Below are 17,525 nucleotides of genomic sequence, written 5' to 3' on the forward strand. Positions count from 1 at the left end.
TGATACCTATCTCATAGACTTTTTAAAAGCACACATGAAATAAATATATCCCACGATTTAGCATCATTATTCAGTACATTTTAGTTTTCTTTTCCTCAAGAACACTTAAGAAATTTCCAGACTCACTTTTGTCAAGAACATTTTCCTAAGGTTTGAGCTCAGAGATCAGTGTTTTTTTTTCTATAAAGTATTAGATCATGCATATTTTAGGCTTGTAGGCCTTATGTATAACCTCCACTGTGACTATTTAATTGTGTCATAAAAGTTGCCATAGACTAGATAACATGCACGTGAATAAGCATGACTGTGTTCTAATAAAACTTTATTTGCGAAAAAGAGAGGGCTTGATTTGGCCTGTAGCCATAGTTACTGACCTCATTTCTTCATTAATACATGGAGGAGTTATATTAGTCTATTTCAATTATGTTTTTATGCCCTGGACCCAGACAAAGAGAATTGCCTAGTAAAGTCACTTGATTTAATTCTTTATGAAAACTCACTTTGTGCAGAGGGTAGAAGAAATCTTCTGGAAGCTTCTCCTTGATGATATATATCTCTAAAACTTTGATCCTTCCCTTTCTTACTTATCTGTGGTCCAAACTGCTAATTTTTATTTCTCTTAGGGAGAAACATTTAACTTCTATTGAGATTATTTAGACATTTTTGCTTATTTTATTGAAAAATTTTTGTAAATATGTTTCATGTAAGTAGCCCCAACCGTATTTTCTAAGCGAATCTTTTCTTTCTAATCAAATGAAATGTCTCAGACCAGCATTCTTCCTATTGTGGGGCTGCACAGTACCACAGCTTTTGAGGCATTTCAAAAACCCTATATCCTCATGGTCTGCCACCCTGTGAATTCTTGCTCAGGCAAAATTATCAACCCTATTAAAGCCCAGAGCTGCTGTTCTAAAAGGTGCCATTAACTCGAGTTTGAGGCCTGAAGCAATCTTAAAAGAAAGCTTTGGGACAATGTAGGCAGTCCACCATGTACCACAGGACAGAAGTTAATTTGACTTTCATAATTAAAAAAAAAAAAAAAAAGCAATATACTGTGCTGAAGTTGCCCAGCCCTGGGCAAGGATGCTTACTTGCCAAAGTCCATCAATATGAGAATAAAAGTTATTTTGCCATTTTAAATCATGTCCTTTTCTCAAGGGGTATTTGCTACATCTCACTCATTCTTCATTTAGAAAGAGTTATTTCTTTGTTTTAGTCTTATTATGGATATAGAAGATCTAATGCCTAAAACAAGGCAACTGAAGTCAAAACAATAATATTTGATGTTATGTTGCTGGCTGTATATATAGAAAATTGCACGCCAGCAGCATAACATCAAATATTTGTGTTTTTAAAAAATGAGAAATAGATATAGTGACAGGTATGAATATACAACTTATTGTATTGTTCATTCCATTGAATTAAGTAATTGGGAATCATAAATATGTGATGGAGGAGCCTGGTGGGCTGCAGTCCATGGGGTCGTGAAGAGTCGGACATGACTGAGCGACTTCACTTTCACTTTTCACTTTCATGCATTGGAGAAAGAAATGGCAACCCACTCCAGTGTTCTTGCCTGGAGAATCCCAGGGACGGAGGAGCCTGGTGGGCTGCCATCTGTGGGGTCGCACAGAGTCGGACAAGACTGAAGCAACTTACTGAAATGACTTAGCAGTAGCAGCAGCAGCAATTAACTACTGCAACTTTGTTTCGGAAGAATAAGGACATGAGAAATAAAAAAATAGACACTTAAGTGAAAATCAAGGTAACATATCCTTCCATTAGATTTGGTACTATCACTCTGGATTTCAAGGGCTCACAAAAACAGGAAACAAGGCTGTAGAGATTATCTCAGTGTGGTATAAGCACCCCTCACATACACCTGGGGCAAGGTACGTACTGGCATGGAGGAGACCTTGCTTTGGAATCGTTTTCATGCTACACTAGTCTACTCTTCACACTTTTTGTTCTCGACAAGTGGTTATTAATGCAGAAAAACCATGTCCCATAGCCTGCTAAGTTCAATGTATCCTTACTGCTTTCATGGCTTGTACTCAGTTGTAGCAAAACTTTGTCGCTAGGCTTATTTGTAGCATATTTGTAAAAAAAAAAAAAAATTACATGATTGATTCCCAGGTAAAAAACACACACAAAAAATGCCAAATACACAAAAGGGCATTGGAAAAAGAGTGTCCCTCCCCAAAGGTTTATCACCTACAGTTATTATCTAAACACTAATAAGATAATGATGACCAACTGCTTATTTTTTATTGCATCTTCTGAAAGGAATATTAATGTTATCAGGAAGCATAATCACAACTTTTTCTGATAGAAATGCTTCTCAGCTCTGAGAGTCTGTAACTCTTAGGTGAATGTATAGAATGTCAGCAGTTTCCGAAAGGAGCTTTCAGAAATTCACCCTTTCCCAGGGGCTTCTGAGTCTTCCCAGGTTCTAGTGGGAACTGTATAGCTGAATTTATTCCTAGAACTAGTTGGAAGATAATCTGAAATTCAGATACTTTAGAACAGGAAGATGCTAGCATCTCTTTCCACAAAGACATCTTATTGTTGATGCTGTAGTCGATTATTATAGTATGAGAACAATGTGGAGCCCAATGAACAGTGATTTCCGGTTTCAGGGACTGACAAGGGTGCTGTTACCAATGAGCAAAAGGTCACCCATTTTGTTTGTAACTGAAGTGCTGTCACGACCACATCCAGACACAAACTGACAAACGCTTATTAGGTGCCTAGCATATGCCAAGCATTGCTTAAGCAGATGAGACATATCAGTTAAATGCCCATGAACTAAACAAACCAAAGGTTCAGTGTCAGTTTGTACGTTATTTTCTTCATTGTCAATCTAGTGTATTCTTCGCTAAAAACAATGAGAAATTCCTTGTGTAGTCAGCTTTCATGTTTGGTGACTAACTGTTTTTCAACATTTAGACCACTGACCTCAAAATTAGATTATTACCTCAAAATAATTATTTCATTTTATAATTTTTTCTCTTATTAATGAAACTCGCACATTGTTGTTGTTTTTTAGTGAATTTTCAGATTAATTTTGAGTTCCTTTATTGTTTGTGCATATATTTTTTCTTTTAGTTTTCTATATATTGTAACAAATTTCTACAGAAAAATACTCATCTATCTGTCTATCTGTCTGTCTGTCTGTCCATCCATCCATGCTCTATGAATATTTTTGAGGACTCCATTTACCAGTGCTATGTCCCCTTACCAGCCTAATCTGGTTATTGAGTGTAATTTTATGGATTGAAATTGCTTTAGGTCAGAAGTTCTTCCCTTTCTGAAAATGCATTAGAGAATTTCTAATTGACAAGCTCCAAAATTTGTTTTATATTCCAGTAGAATTTTGCCAACAAAGAAAATCAGGGAAGGGCTGAAACAGCCATGGCTCCATGAAGCTCAGATGACACTTGCACAAAATGAACTTCAACTCAGTTGCATTTATGAGTAAGAATTAGTTTTCTGGCCTTTGGCTCCAGATGATGGACTGCTATAATTAGACTTTAAAGTCCTGCATGTGATTAAATCTGGGATCCTTTGATTCTCCTCATCAAAATACATTATACATGTTTTGAAGTTCTCTCACTATTCGCCTTCAAGCTTTTGTGTTTCTCTCTTTATGTTTTCTCAAACAGTTTAACAGGATATCTGTTTTGAGTCCTATAAATATAAATACCTTGGGACTTTTTTAAATAAATGAGATAAGAATTACTATAATGGCTCCTCTTCTGATTTTTTTTAATAGGATGTTATGATACTTGCAAAGACTTCTAAGGTTCATAAAGTTGGTACAGGAGAGGAAAAGTTGAGAGAACGGTTACTCTCTAAGAGGAAGTTTTTTCAGCATCAAAAGATAAAGAAGGCAAACAGTCCTCCCAAAATTAAAAAGGGACAAAGCCAGTAAAGTAAAATATCTTTTTCTTATGCACAGCCCCTGGAGTATTTTACTTGCTTAGGAAGTGTTCATTTAGTTAGAATTATAGTTGTGTGATAGAATTATAGATAATTATATAATGATATAATTTATTATAATAATGAAAATGCCTCAGAGCTGGTGAACAAGTAATCAGCAATATTAAGATTTTCCTGGAGGTGTCTCTAATTCCAACATGCCTTTTTAAAATTTTTTATGTAATATTAATTTTGTAAGAATATGGGCTTAATAAAAGCAAATGCTAAAGAAATGAAAAGAAAGTGGTGCATTCTATATATTTGTATATATGCATAAATGCTTTTTCCTTTTTTGTTTTATTGTAGTAAAATACATGTAATATAAAATTTACCACTATAACCATTAACTGTCAAGCTCAGGGTTATTAAATTGCATTGATATTGTTGTACAGCCATCACTAACATCCATCTCCAGAACTTTTTCTTCTTCCCACTCTAAACAATAACTTCCTATTCCTCTCTCCTTCTAGCCCCTGGCAGCCACCATTCTACTGTTTGTCTCTGTGAAGTGCACTACTTTAGATATGCAGTATAGGTAGAATCATAAAATACTCTGTTGTGATTGACTTATTTACTAGGCACAAGTTCTTTAAGGTACCTGCTGTCGTGCGCATCAGAGTTTCCTTTTAAGCCTGGATAATATTCCATTGTGTGTGTACCAGATTGTTCTGATCATGGACACTTGGTTTGCTTCTGTCTTTTGGCTATTATGAATAATTCTGCTATGAACATGGTTGTACAGATATCTGTTTGCGTTCCTGTTTTCTTTTGGGTATAGACCCAGAAGTGGACTTCCTGGATAAAATAATTCTGTTTTCATCAGTTGTTTGTGGAACTACCATATTGGTTTCCACAGCATTTGCACAGTTCACATTCATGGGTTCAGTATTCTCTGCACTGTAGCCAACCATTTTTACTTATTATTATTTTGCTTTTATTTTCAGTAACAGTCATCCTAATGTTGGTAGAGTATCTCAGTGATGGTTTTTATTTGTATCTTGCTAATGATTAGTGGTATTTTTTTATTGTTTGACATGCTTTCAATTGTTTGACATACAATTGATCAAAGCATTCTCTTTATAATCCTTTTTCCTTTGGTAAAATCATTGGTAATCTTTTAAAATTTCAGATTCTGTTTGAAACTATTTTGTTGCTGAGGTTGTTCAATCTGGCTAAAAGTCAGTTTTATTGGCTACAGAATCAAATCCTGCCTTCATTGTTTTTCCCTACTGACTTTCTAGTCTCTTATTTTGTTTTCTCTGCTCTAATCTTTATTATTTCCTACTTTCTGCTACCTTTGGGTTTCTTTCCCTGTAAATTCTTCTTTGATCTATTTAGAGGGTGTTGTTTAATTTCCACATAATTGTGCTGCTGATTTCTAATGTCATTCCACTGTGATTAGAAATGATTTTGTCTAATAATTTTATCATTGAAACTTTTACATTTATTGAGACTGATTTCATGGCCCAGGAGTCCTGTCCTTTAGTATGCTCCACGTGCACTTGAGGAAAATGTGTGTTCGGCTATTGTTGGGTAGAATGTTCTGAATGTGTCTATTGGCTCTATAATAGAGCTATAATATTTTTCAAACCCTCCATTTCCATGTTGATTTTCTGTTTGGCTGCACAGTCATTATTGCCAGTGGAATATTGAATTCCTCTATTGTTATTGTATAGGCACTTGTCCTTTCAATTCTTTCAATGTTTGATTTATCTCGGAGGTCTGATGGGTGGTCTTCACGTATATTTGGTCTTTTAAATGTGTTCAGCTTAGTTATTCACAAGAACACACATTTGATTAAGAAATACCTGGGTGAATCACATAAATTCAAAATCAGTCTCGCTTGTCATAAGCAAAGTTGTGTGGAGAGAGCACAGCAAAGTCTAGGTAAGCATGCAGCTGACTGGTGGGAGGAGACACAGGCCTGTTCCGGAAAAGGGATTGGGGGCTGTAAGCCTGCAATGCGCCATGGATGTCAGCTGTCGTATTTTGCAGAGAGAGTCTGTGCAGTGTGTCAGCTGAAGGCGAGAGTAATTCAAATACAACTGTTCACAACAGAATTGTAGAAGTTGACTTGAAACCAAGAGGAAATTGCAGAGATGCTGAAGACGAAAACTAGAAACCTCAGAATGCACAAGGATGAGATGGTTTAAAAATACTGCAGCTAGGGGGCTGATGTTGCATCTGTCATGTAGAGTCCAGGCATTAGTTCCCACTGAAAAGTTCAGACTGAGAACGACAAATTGAGTAAATTATGAAATCGACAAATACAGATTCTTTTTTTAAACTGGCAATCTTCTGATTTTCTTTTTTTATGGGAATATGTTATTGTTTGATTTATTTTTTAAACTATGTCCATGGTTGCTGGAAAAAGTCAACTATGTTCTTGCTTGAGAAAATGTTCAGAGCATGTTTATCCTCCTGCTAAGCTTCCTGGGTGAAGACCTGGAAGATGGTCTGCGGAGGCAGCTGGCATCTCTCATAGCACTCTGCTCAGTACCTTGTCCAGGAGAGATTGTCTTTGGAAGTCTTTTAACCTGTCTACTACGGAGTTCACCTTTTTTTTTTACTTTATTTTACTTTACAATACTGTATTGGTTTTGCCATACATTGACGTGAATCCACCACGGGTGTATACGAGCTCCCAATCCTGAATCCCCCTCCCACCTCCCACCCCATATCATCTCTCTGGAACATCCCCATGCACCAGCCCCAAGCATCCTGTATCCTGCATCGAACATAGACTGGCACTTCGTTTCTTACATGATAGTATACATGTTTCAATGCCATTCTCCGGGAGTTCACTTTTAAAAACATAACTCTTATCGAAAGTGTTTCTTACTTTGATCCTAGAGATAAGAGCATTTCAGATGGCTCTCTCCCTAGATGAAGTTGTATTTGGAATTTTAAGAAGTCATGTGGTTGGACTGTGCTGTTACTGAGGACCGTGATACTAACACTGGGTTTACCTTGCTGGTGCAAATAAGTTTTGAGGGAGAAAAATTTAGAAGTAATTAGAAATGCTTCATAAATCATCTAGAGAGAAGTCACTTAAATGGCATCTTTTTAAAAAATTATTTTTAATTGGAGGATGATTACTTTGCAATATTGTGAAGGTTTCTGGCATATATCAACATAAATCAGCCAAAGGTCCATATGTCCCCTCCCTCTTAAACCACCTGCCCACGTCATTTCCAATTTCACCACTCTAGGTTGTTACATAGCACCAGTTTTGGGTCCCCTGCATCATACAGAAAATTCCCATTGGCTGTCTGTTTACCTATGGTAGTGTATAGGTTTTACTACTACTCTCTGAAGTCATCCCACCCTCTGCTGAACTTTAGAATCTAACTCTTTAGTTGGAATTTCTAAAGAACATGACCAAGCTATAGAATGCCAAATTACAATACTGTACACATGGGATCTCAATTGTACTTTAGAGAAAAACTTGCCAAATTGTTAGAAGATTTCAAAGGTGGTGAAACATGGAAAATGGAACTAGCTGATTCCACTGGAACATAATAGAATGCACTTGAAAACTTAGTTGTCGTGCAAATGATTCCATAGGAAGGAAAACAATAAAGAAATTTCACCATTTTGGAAATGTCAAGTTAGTGCGTATGGTAAACAGTTACTTTTTTTTTTCTTTTCTGGAAAAGACCCAAAGAAATTATTCTTGAAAAAAGTTTAACTGATGCTACCAAGTTCTGTGATAGCAAATGTATTCCTCTACAAAAATTTAAAACAGCTGAGGAAAGACTATAATGGTAGGGATGAACCTCTGAAAATACTACTTGAGAAAAATGAATTTGTTGTTTAGTCACTCAGTTGTGTCCGAATTTTTACAACCCATGGATTGCAGTACATCATGCTTATGCTGTCCTTTACCATCTCCCAGAGTCCGCTCAAACTCATGTCCACTGAGTCAGTGATGCCATCCAACTATCTTATCCTCTGCCATCCCCTTCTCCTCCCGCCTTCAATCTTTCCCAGCATCAGGGTCTTTCAAATCAGTTGGCTCCTTGCATCAGGTGACCAAAGTATTGGAGCTTCAGCATATTCAGGATTGATTTCCTTTAGGATTGACTGGTTTGATCTCCTTGCAGTCCAATGAACTCTTAAGAGTCTTCTCCAGCACCATAGTTTAAAAGCATCAGTTCTTCGGTGCTCAGCATTCAATATGGTCCAACTTTCACATCCATACATGACTATTAGAAAAATCATAGCTTTGACTATATAGACCTTTGTCAGCAAAGTAATGTCTGACTTTTAATATGCTGTCTAGTTTGGTCACAACTTTCCTTCCAAAGAACAAATGTCTTTTGATTTCATGGCTACAGTCACCATCTGCAGTGATTTTAGAGCCCAAGAAAATAGTCTGTCACTGTTTCCATTGTTTCCCCATTGTTTGCCATGAAGTAAGGGAACCTGATGCCATGATCTTTGTTTTTTGAATGTTGTTTTAAGCCAGCTTTTCACTCTCCTCTTTCACTTTCATCAAGAGGCTCTTTAGTTCCTCTTCTATTTTTGCCATAAAGGTGGTGTCATCTGCATATCAAAGGTTATTGATATTTCTCCTGTCAGCCTTGATTCCTGCTTGTGCTTCATCCATCCTGACATTTCGCATGTTGTACTCTGCATATAAGTTAAATAAGCAGGGTGACAATATACAGCTTTGATGTAATCCTTTTCTAATTTAAAATCACTCCATGGTTCTGTGACCAGTTCTGTTATTTTTTGATCTGCAAAGAGGTTTCTTCAGGAGGCAGGTAAGGTGGTGTGGTATTCCCATCACTCAGAATTTTCCATGGTTTGTTGTGATCCACACAGTCAAAGGCTTTAGCATGGTCTGTGAAGTGGAAGTAAATGTGTTTTCTGGAATTCTCTTGCTTTTTCTAAGATCTACTGGATACTGGCAATTTGATCTCTGGTTCCTCTGCCTTTTCTAAATCCAGCTTGAACATCTGGAAGTTTTTTTTTCACATACTGTTGAAGCCTAGCCTGGAGAATTTTGAGCATTACTAGCGTGTGAGATGAATGCAGTTGTGCACTAGTTTGAACATTCTTTGGCATTGCTTTTCTTTGGGATGGGAATGAAAACTGACCTTTTCCAGTCCTGTGGCCACTGCTGAGTTGTGGACTACTTAAAAATATTGAATGGAGCAAACAAACATGTACCTGATTATCCTTGACTACCAGACACATTCTCAGAAAGAGAAAAAGACAAATCTTTTTTTAAAAAAATATTTTTAATTGGAGGATAATTGCTTTACAATATAATGTTGGTCTCTGCCAAACATCATTATGAATCGGCATAGGTATACATATTTTCCCTCCTTCGAAAACCTCCCTCCCACCTCCCACCCCATCCCATCTCTCTAGGTTGTCACAGAACAGTGGCTTGGGTTTGAGCTCCCTACATCATAACAGCAAATTCCTAGTAGCTATCTATTTTACATATGATAATATATATGTTTCCATCCTCCTGTCTTAACTTGTCTCACCCTCTGCATCTCCACTGCTGCCATGCAAATACGTTCATCAGTGCCATCATTCTAGATTGAATATATATATGTAAATATACGGTGTTTGTCTTTCTCTTTCTAACTTAACTTCACTCTGTATGATAGGCTCTAGGCTCATCTACCTCATCAGAACTGACTCAGATGTGGTTCTTTTTATCAGTTCAGTTCAGTTCAGTCGCTCAGTCATGTCCGACTCTTTGCGACCCCATGAATCACAGCACGCCAGGCCTCCCTGTCCATCACCATCTCCCGGAGTTCACTCAGACTCACGTCCATAGAGTCCGTGTTGCCATCCAGCCATCTCATCCTTTGTCGTCCCCTTCTCCTCCTGCCCCCAATCCCTCCCAGCATCAGAGTCTTTTTCAATGAGTCAACTCTTCGCATGAGGTGGCCAAAGTACTGGAGCTTCAGCTTTAGCATCATTCCTTCCAAAGAAATCCCAGAGTTGATCTCCTTCCCAATGGACCGGTTGGATCTCCTTGCAGTCCCAGGGACTCTCAAGAGTGTTCTCCAACACCACAGTTCAAAAGCATGAGCACTCAGCCTTCTTCACAGTCCAACTGTCACATCCATACATGACTACTGGAAAAACCATAGCCTTGACTAGACGGACCTTAGTTGGCAAAGTAATGTCTCTGCTTTTGAATATACTATCTAGGTTGGTCATAACTTTTCTTCCAAGGAGTAAGCATCTTTTAATTTCATGGCTGCAATCACCATCTGCAGTGATTTTGGAGCCCCCCAAAATAAAGTCTGACACTGTTTCCACTGTTTCCCCATCTATTTCCCATGAAGTGATGGGACCAGATGCCATGATCTTTGTTTTCTGAATGTTGAGCTTTAAGCCAACTTTTTTGCTCTCCTCTTTCACTTTCATCAAGAGGCTTTTTAGCTCCTCTTCACTTTCTGCTGTAAAGATGGTGTCATCTGCATATCTGAGGTTGTTGATATTTCTCCCGGCAATCTTGATTCCAGCTTATGTTTCTTCCAGTCCAGCATTTCTCATGATGTACTCTGCATAGAAGTGAAATAAGCAGGGTGACAATACACAGCCTTGACGTACTCCTTTCCTGATTTGGAACCAGTCTGTTGTTCCATGTCCAGTTCTAACTGTTGCTTTCTGACCTGCATACAGATTTCTCAAGAGGCAGGTCAGGTGGTCTGGTATTCCCATCTCTTGAAGAATTTTCCACAGTTTATTGTGATCCATACAGTCAAAGGCTTTTGCATAGTCAATAAAGCAGAAATAGATGTTTTTCTGGAACTCTCTTGCTTTTTCCATGATCCAGCAGATGTTGGCAATTTGTTCTCTGGTTCCTCTGCCTTTTCTAAAACCAGCTTGAACATCAGGGAGTTCACAGTTCACGTATTGCTGAAGCCTGGCTTGGAGAATTTTGAGCATTACTTTACTAGCATGTGAGATGAGTGCAATTGTGCGGTAGTTTGAGCATTCTTTGGCATTGCCTTTCTTTGGAATTGGAATGAAAACTGACCTTTTCCAATCCTGTGGCCACTGCTGAGTTTTCCAAATCTGCTGGCATATTGAGTGCAGCACTTTCACAGCATCATCTTTCAGGATTTGAAACAGCTCAACTGGAATTCCATCACCTCCACTAGCTTTGTTCGTAGTGATGCTTTCTAAGGCTCACTTGACTTCACATTCCAAGATGTTTGGCTGTAGATTAGTGATCACATCATCATGATTATCTTGGTCATGAAGATCTTTTTTGTACAGTTCTTCCGTGTATTCTTGCCACCTCTTCTTAATATCTTCTGCTTCTGTTAGGTCCAGACCATTTCTGTTCTTTATTGAGCCCATCTCTGCATGAAATGTTCCCTTGGTATCTCTAATTTTCTTAAAGAGATCTCTAGTCTTTCCCATTCTGTTGTTTTCCTCTATTTCTTTGCATTGATCGATGAAGAAGGCTTTCTTATCTCTTCTTGCTATTCTTTGGAACTCTGCATTCAGATGCTTGTATTTTTCCTTTTCTCCTTTGCTTTTCACCTCTCTTCTTTTCACAGCTATTTGTAAGGCCTCCCCAGACAGCCATTTTGCTTTTTTGCATTTCTTTTCCATGGGGATGGTCTTGATCCCTGTCTCCTGTACAATGTCACGAACCTCATTCCATAGTTCATGCTGGAGTATATGTAATATCCCATTACGTATATGTACCACAGCTTCTTTATCCATTCATCTATCAAGGAACATCAACAAATCTTTGAGTTAGATTGACTTACATGTGGCAAGAGATGGAGGGAGAAAGTCCAGATAGAGAAAAATGTAATCTTGAGGATATCAATTTGGGGAAGATATAGTAAATCTAAAGGCTGACTTGAAGTAAAAAATACCTAAGTAAAAATATAAAATGTTAAATACAAGTTATAAAGATAAATGAGATTTTGCTTGGAATCAAGAACAAAGATATTTTCTTGTGCAAATGATAAAAATAACAGATTATCTATATTAATTTTATCAAGCAACTCTGCTATTTCAAGTGATATTAAATGCAAATAGACAAACTTTGGGTTTGACAAAGGCTTCTTTAAATGAAGATAATACATTGCAAGCTTTAAGACCTATATATCCTATATTTCATAAATATTTTATTAACTAGCAATTTGCTCATTTTGGGTTTAATGATAGCAATTATAAATTAATGAACTTGTTTTGAGTATTTGTTCCATTTTAAAGACTGAGCAGTATTTCATAGACTTAAGTTTTATTTTCACTTCGTCTTTGAAACAACCTGTCCAGGATTTAAAACGTTGGTACCAAGTTAAGACTAGACTCAACTTCAGTCATTTGGAAGGTAATAGCATATTTACTTAGATACAGCTGTTTCAAAATCTTCACAGGAGGTTACGATGCTTTGTTTTTTTGCTTCATGTTTCTGAAAACAGGAACTTATTTGACTATATAAATAATAATAGGGTCATGAACAACAAAGGTTCTCACTTCATCTGATCAAAAATATCTATTTATGAAAAAAATAGCCAATTATTTTCTAGCCTTCTGTTTTCAATGAAGAAGATTTGAAGTGTATACTTTTATCCATCTGTTTTCTTCTTTGTTTCCTGTCTCATGTCTGTAGCATTTTGGCAGAAGGCATTGTAAAATGTTGGGTATTGCAGAATTGCTATGAGGCTGGAAATATATTGAAGTGAATTCTCATGTAAGATAGCTACAGTATGAAAAGTTCAAAGAACCTACACAGTTATAACAAAACAAGAGTTTCTAACACTGGGAGATAAAACATTTTTCTGAGTGTCAGGTTGGGAGAAAAAAGACACTTCAAAATTTTAAGAAATAAATATTTCATATGTTTTTGCTTTTTTGCTTGAATTTAATGATGAGGAATCATGCTACAGATATAAATGTTTCTGATCATTTGCTTAAAGATCTAATACATGTACTTTCTCCCCAAAGTCTTGTGTAGAAACAGCTATTTTCTTGTACTTTCAAAACTATAATAATATAAACCATGCAGTAAATTAGATTCATCTTTGTGCTTTGCTTAAACTCCCTTTTATATATAAAGGTAAACCATACCTTTATTGTAAAGGCAGATGAATTTCCCCTAGACTAATGCTATTTTCAAAATTATTTAAAAATTAAGGACAAATATGTCTTTGACATTGGGCTTCCCTGTTGACTCAGCAGTAAAGGATCTGGTTGCAATGCAGGAGATGTGGGTTCAGTCCCTGAGTTGAGAAGATTTTCTGGAGAAGGAAATGGCAACTCACTCCAGTATTCTTGCCTGGGAAATCCTATCGACAGAGAAGCCTGGAGGGGTACAGTCCATGTAATCACAAAAGAGTCAGACATGACTAAATAACAACCCCACCAACAACAACGTCTTTGACATCAGTAGTGAGTACCTAGAAAATCAAATGTTAGAAAAAATTTTTCTAGGTATTTAGAGATGATTATTACTCTTAGAGTTTTAAAATCGAGTTACCCATATATATTTTTACTTCAGTGTCACAGGTGCAGAGTTTAATCACTGTCTCTACATGATGTGAAGAGTTGAATTTCATTTTCCATTGGCTGCAAAAAGGTCAGAACAGATCCGACTGAATTTGATAAATTTGTGAAGTGAACAACATTAAATTCATTCATTGCTGCTGCGGGCTGTAGAAGTACTTAAATGGAGCAGCAGAGGGAAAGAGGACCAATAATCAGATAAGCAGAGAGCTCTAATTAAAGATGTAAAGCAAGGGGAACACAGGTTGCGGGCAACACAGGGGCAGGAAAGATACTCAGGGTCTTCAAACACAAACTCAGGGTCAAGGGATAGGAGAGCAGGTGAGTCAACAGCATCCCACTGCTGATGCTAATTAACTAGTCATCCCAAAATGGAGTGGTAAAATAATCATTATATGGAGCTCACAGTCTGTGTGGGTCTGGAGTTTAGATCGGGCACAGAATAGATGATGTGTTTCTGGTGCACGTTTGGGTTCTGAGAACATGAAACTTTTTGCTTGAACATCAGATAACTCCCAGGTTCACCTGTGGACTGACTTCCCTATCGCTCAAGTGGTAAAGAATCTGCCTGGAATGCAGGAGATCTGCGTTCGATCCCTGGGTCGGGAAGATCCCCTGGAGAAGGAAATGACAACCCACTCCAATATTCTTGCCTGGAGAATCCCATGGACAGAGGGGCCTGGCAGGCTACAGTCCATGGGGTCACAAGGAGATGGACACAACTGAGTGACTAACAGACACCCAGGTTCACCAGGACAAAGTGTGCCATAGAAGAACAAGAGAGACTGGAGACCTTTCTGTAACCATGATTGGAAAATAAAAGTACCTCGATCAGAAAGGAGGGCAGAGAAGCTGTGCTGGATTATCTGGCTAAAGGGAATACTGTTGTCCTGGTTGATAGCAATCCATTTTATTAGGCTTGAAGCACATATTTCTATATAGAAGTATCCACACCTCACAAGCACTTACCTTGTGTTTGGTTAGCAGGTTATTACATCCTTAGTTATGGATTAACTATTTCAAAACATGCTAACATAAGCTTAACACAGAGGCTGGCCTGAAAGTGAAAGGCACTCAGTCATGTCTGACTCTTTGAGACTCCATGGACTATACAATCCATGGAATTCTCCAGGCAAGAATACTGGAGTGGGTGACCTTTCCCTTCTCCAGGGGATCTTCCCAACCCAGGGTTCGAACCCAGGTCTCCCACATTGCAGGCAGATTCTTTACCAGCTGAGCCACAAAGGAAGCCCAAGAATCCTGGAATGGGTAGCCTAACCCTGCTCCAGCAGATCTTCCTGACACAGGAATCAAACCTGGGTTTCCTGCATTGCAGGCAGATTCTTTACCAACTGAGCTATGAGGGCTGGCCTGAGCAACCTGTTTTATGAAAATATTGTTCAGTCTCTGAGTCGTATCTGATTTTTTGTGACCCCATGGATTGCAGCACACCAGGCTTCCTTGTCCTTCACTGTCTCCCAGAGTTTGCTCAAACTCATGTCCATTGAGCTGGTGATAAATTCATGCCCATAAAATATATATACATTTCCAGGGTTTTCAGTATATTTAAGTCAATCATCACCACAGCTGTCTAATTCCAGATTATTTTCATCACACTGAGAGGTAACCTCATACTCATAAGCAGTTACCACCCATTTGACCCTCCTTCCAGGCTCTGGAAACTGCTAATCTGCTTTCTGTCATCATGGTGTTGCTAGTGGTTTTAGTAAGTTGTGTCTGACTGTTGGTGACCCCATGGACGGTAGCCCACCGGGCTCCTCTGTTCATGTGATTTCCCAGGCAAGAATATGGAGTGAGTTGCCATTTCCTTCTCCAGGGTATCTTCCTGACCCAGGGATTGAACCCATGTCTCCTGCATTGCAGAATGATTCTTTCTCATGGAGCCACCAGGGAAGCCCTTCTGTCATCATAAATTTGCCTATTTGGGACACTTAAATTATGTGAAATGTTGGCTTTGCACCTGACTTCTTTCACTTACATGTTTTCACTGTTCATGTTGTAGCATGAGTCAGTACTTCACTCACTTTTATGATGGTTATCCCATTATATATTGATAGGTAGATGTCATTTTGTTTCTCCATTTAACAATTGATAAACATTTGGATTTTTTTATCAACTTTTTTGGCTGTTATTAATAATGTTGCTATGAACATTCATGCACAAATTTTTATGTGGTTGTATGTTTTCAGTTCTTTCCACCCTAAGAATGGAATCGTTAGGTCGTATGGTAACCATGTTTAACCTCCTGAGGAACTGCCAAATTGTGTTTCCAAGTGGCTGCTCCATTTTACATTCTACATTTCTACCAGCAGTGTATGAGGGTTTCAATTTCTCTACATTGTCACTAAAGTTTATCATTGATCTCTTGTTGATCAAAGCCATCCTAGTGAGACTATAACAATACATCATTGCAGTTTTGATTTGAGTTTCTTTCATTACTAATGATGGAGAAGGCAATGGCACCCCACTGCAGCACTCTTGCCTGGAAAATCCCATGGATGGAGGAGCCTGGTGGGCTGCAGTCCATGGGGTCGCTAAGAGTCATGACTGAGTGACTTCACTTTCACTTTTCACTTTCATGCATTGGAGAAGGAAATGGCAACCCACTCCAGTGTTCTTGCCTGGAGAATCCCAGGGACAGGGGAGCCTGGTGGGCTGCCATCTATGGGGTCACACAGAGTTGAACACAACTGAAGTGACTTAGCAGCAGCAGCAGCATTACTAATGATGTCCAGTATCTTTTCATATACTCATTGGTCATTTGTATATCTTCTTTGGATAAATATCTACTCAGTATTTTTTTTTTTGCCCATGTTAAAATTGGGTTATTGATCTTTTTGTTGTTATTTATACATTCTCAATACTAACTCCTTCTTGGATACATAATTCACCGATATTTTCTCTCACTTGTTGGTTATTTTACTTTCTTGATGGGGTCCTTTGAAACACAGACTATTTTTTTAAAAATTAAGTCAAAATTGTGTGTTGTTTTTTTTTTTTTTTGTAATTTTAGTGTCATATCAAGAAACTTAACCAAATTTGCCTAAACCAAATTCACAGAATTTTATCCCAATGTTTTCTAAGATTTTTAGAATTTTAGCTCTTGTATATAGATCTTTGATTCATTTTGAGTTAGTTTTGTAAGTGGCCCTCATTAGAGGTTCAACTTCCATCTTTGCATGTGAACATCCAATTATCATAGCATCATATTGGTATGTTGAAAAGTACTATTTTCCCTACTGAAGTTTCTTGACATCCTTGTTAAATTTCAGTTGGTCATAAGTGTAAGGATTTATACCTTGAGTTTTAATTCTATTCCATTTATATATGTGTCTGTCCAGTACTACACTGTTTTGATTATTCCAATGGGGTACAAAGTTCTGAACTGAGAACTGTGAGTCCTCTAACTTGTTTTCTTTTTTTAAAGATGTTTCTTGCTATTCTGGGTCTCTTTCATTTCCTTGTATATTTTGGGATGTACTTAACAATTTGTATAAAAATGGAAAAAAAACTACAGGATTTTATTAGGAAATTCATCAAATCTGTAGGTTGATTTTGGATGTTACTCCCACCTTTACAGTATTAAGCTGTAGTTTCCAATCCATTTACATGGGAAGTCTTTCCTTTTATTTAGATGTTCTTTAATTGTTTTTAACATATTTTGTAAATTCGGGTATATAACTTGTACTTACTTTAATAAATTAATTGTTAAGTATTCTATTTTTAATATGTGAATATTTTCTCATAATAAAAACTTTTGATTCATCATTGTGAGGATATTGAAGGACTATGAATTTTTGTTTATTGATCTTGTACCTGCAACCTAATAAACATATATTAGCTCAAATAATTTTTTTGGTAGATTCCTTTGGATTTATTTATTTGGGTTTTTTATTTCATCTGTGAAAAGAGTGTTTTGATTTTTCAGTATAAATCCTTTCCCCTACCTCCTATTTTTGTGCCCTAATACTCTACCTGAAACCTCCAGTATATTTAATAGAAGTGACATGTGT

Source organism: Oryx dammah, unplaced genomic scaffold, assembly GCF_014754425.2.
Source record: "Oryx dammah isolate SB20612 unplaced genomic scaffold, SCBI_Odam_1.1 HiC_scaffold_7, whole genome shotgun sequence".
Classification (NCBI taxonomy): domain Eukaryota; kingdom Metazoa; phylum Chordata; class Mammalia; order Artiodactyla; family Bovidae; genus Oryx; species Oryx dammah.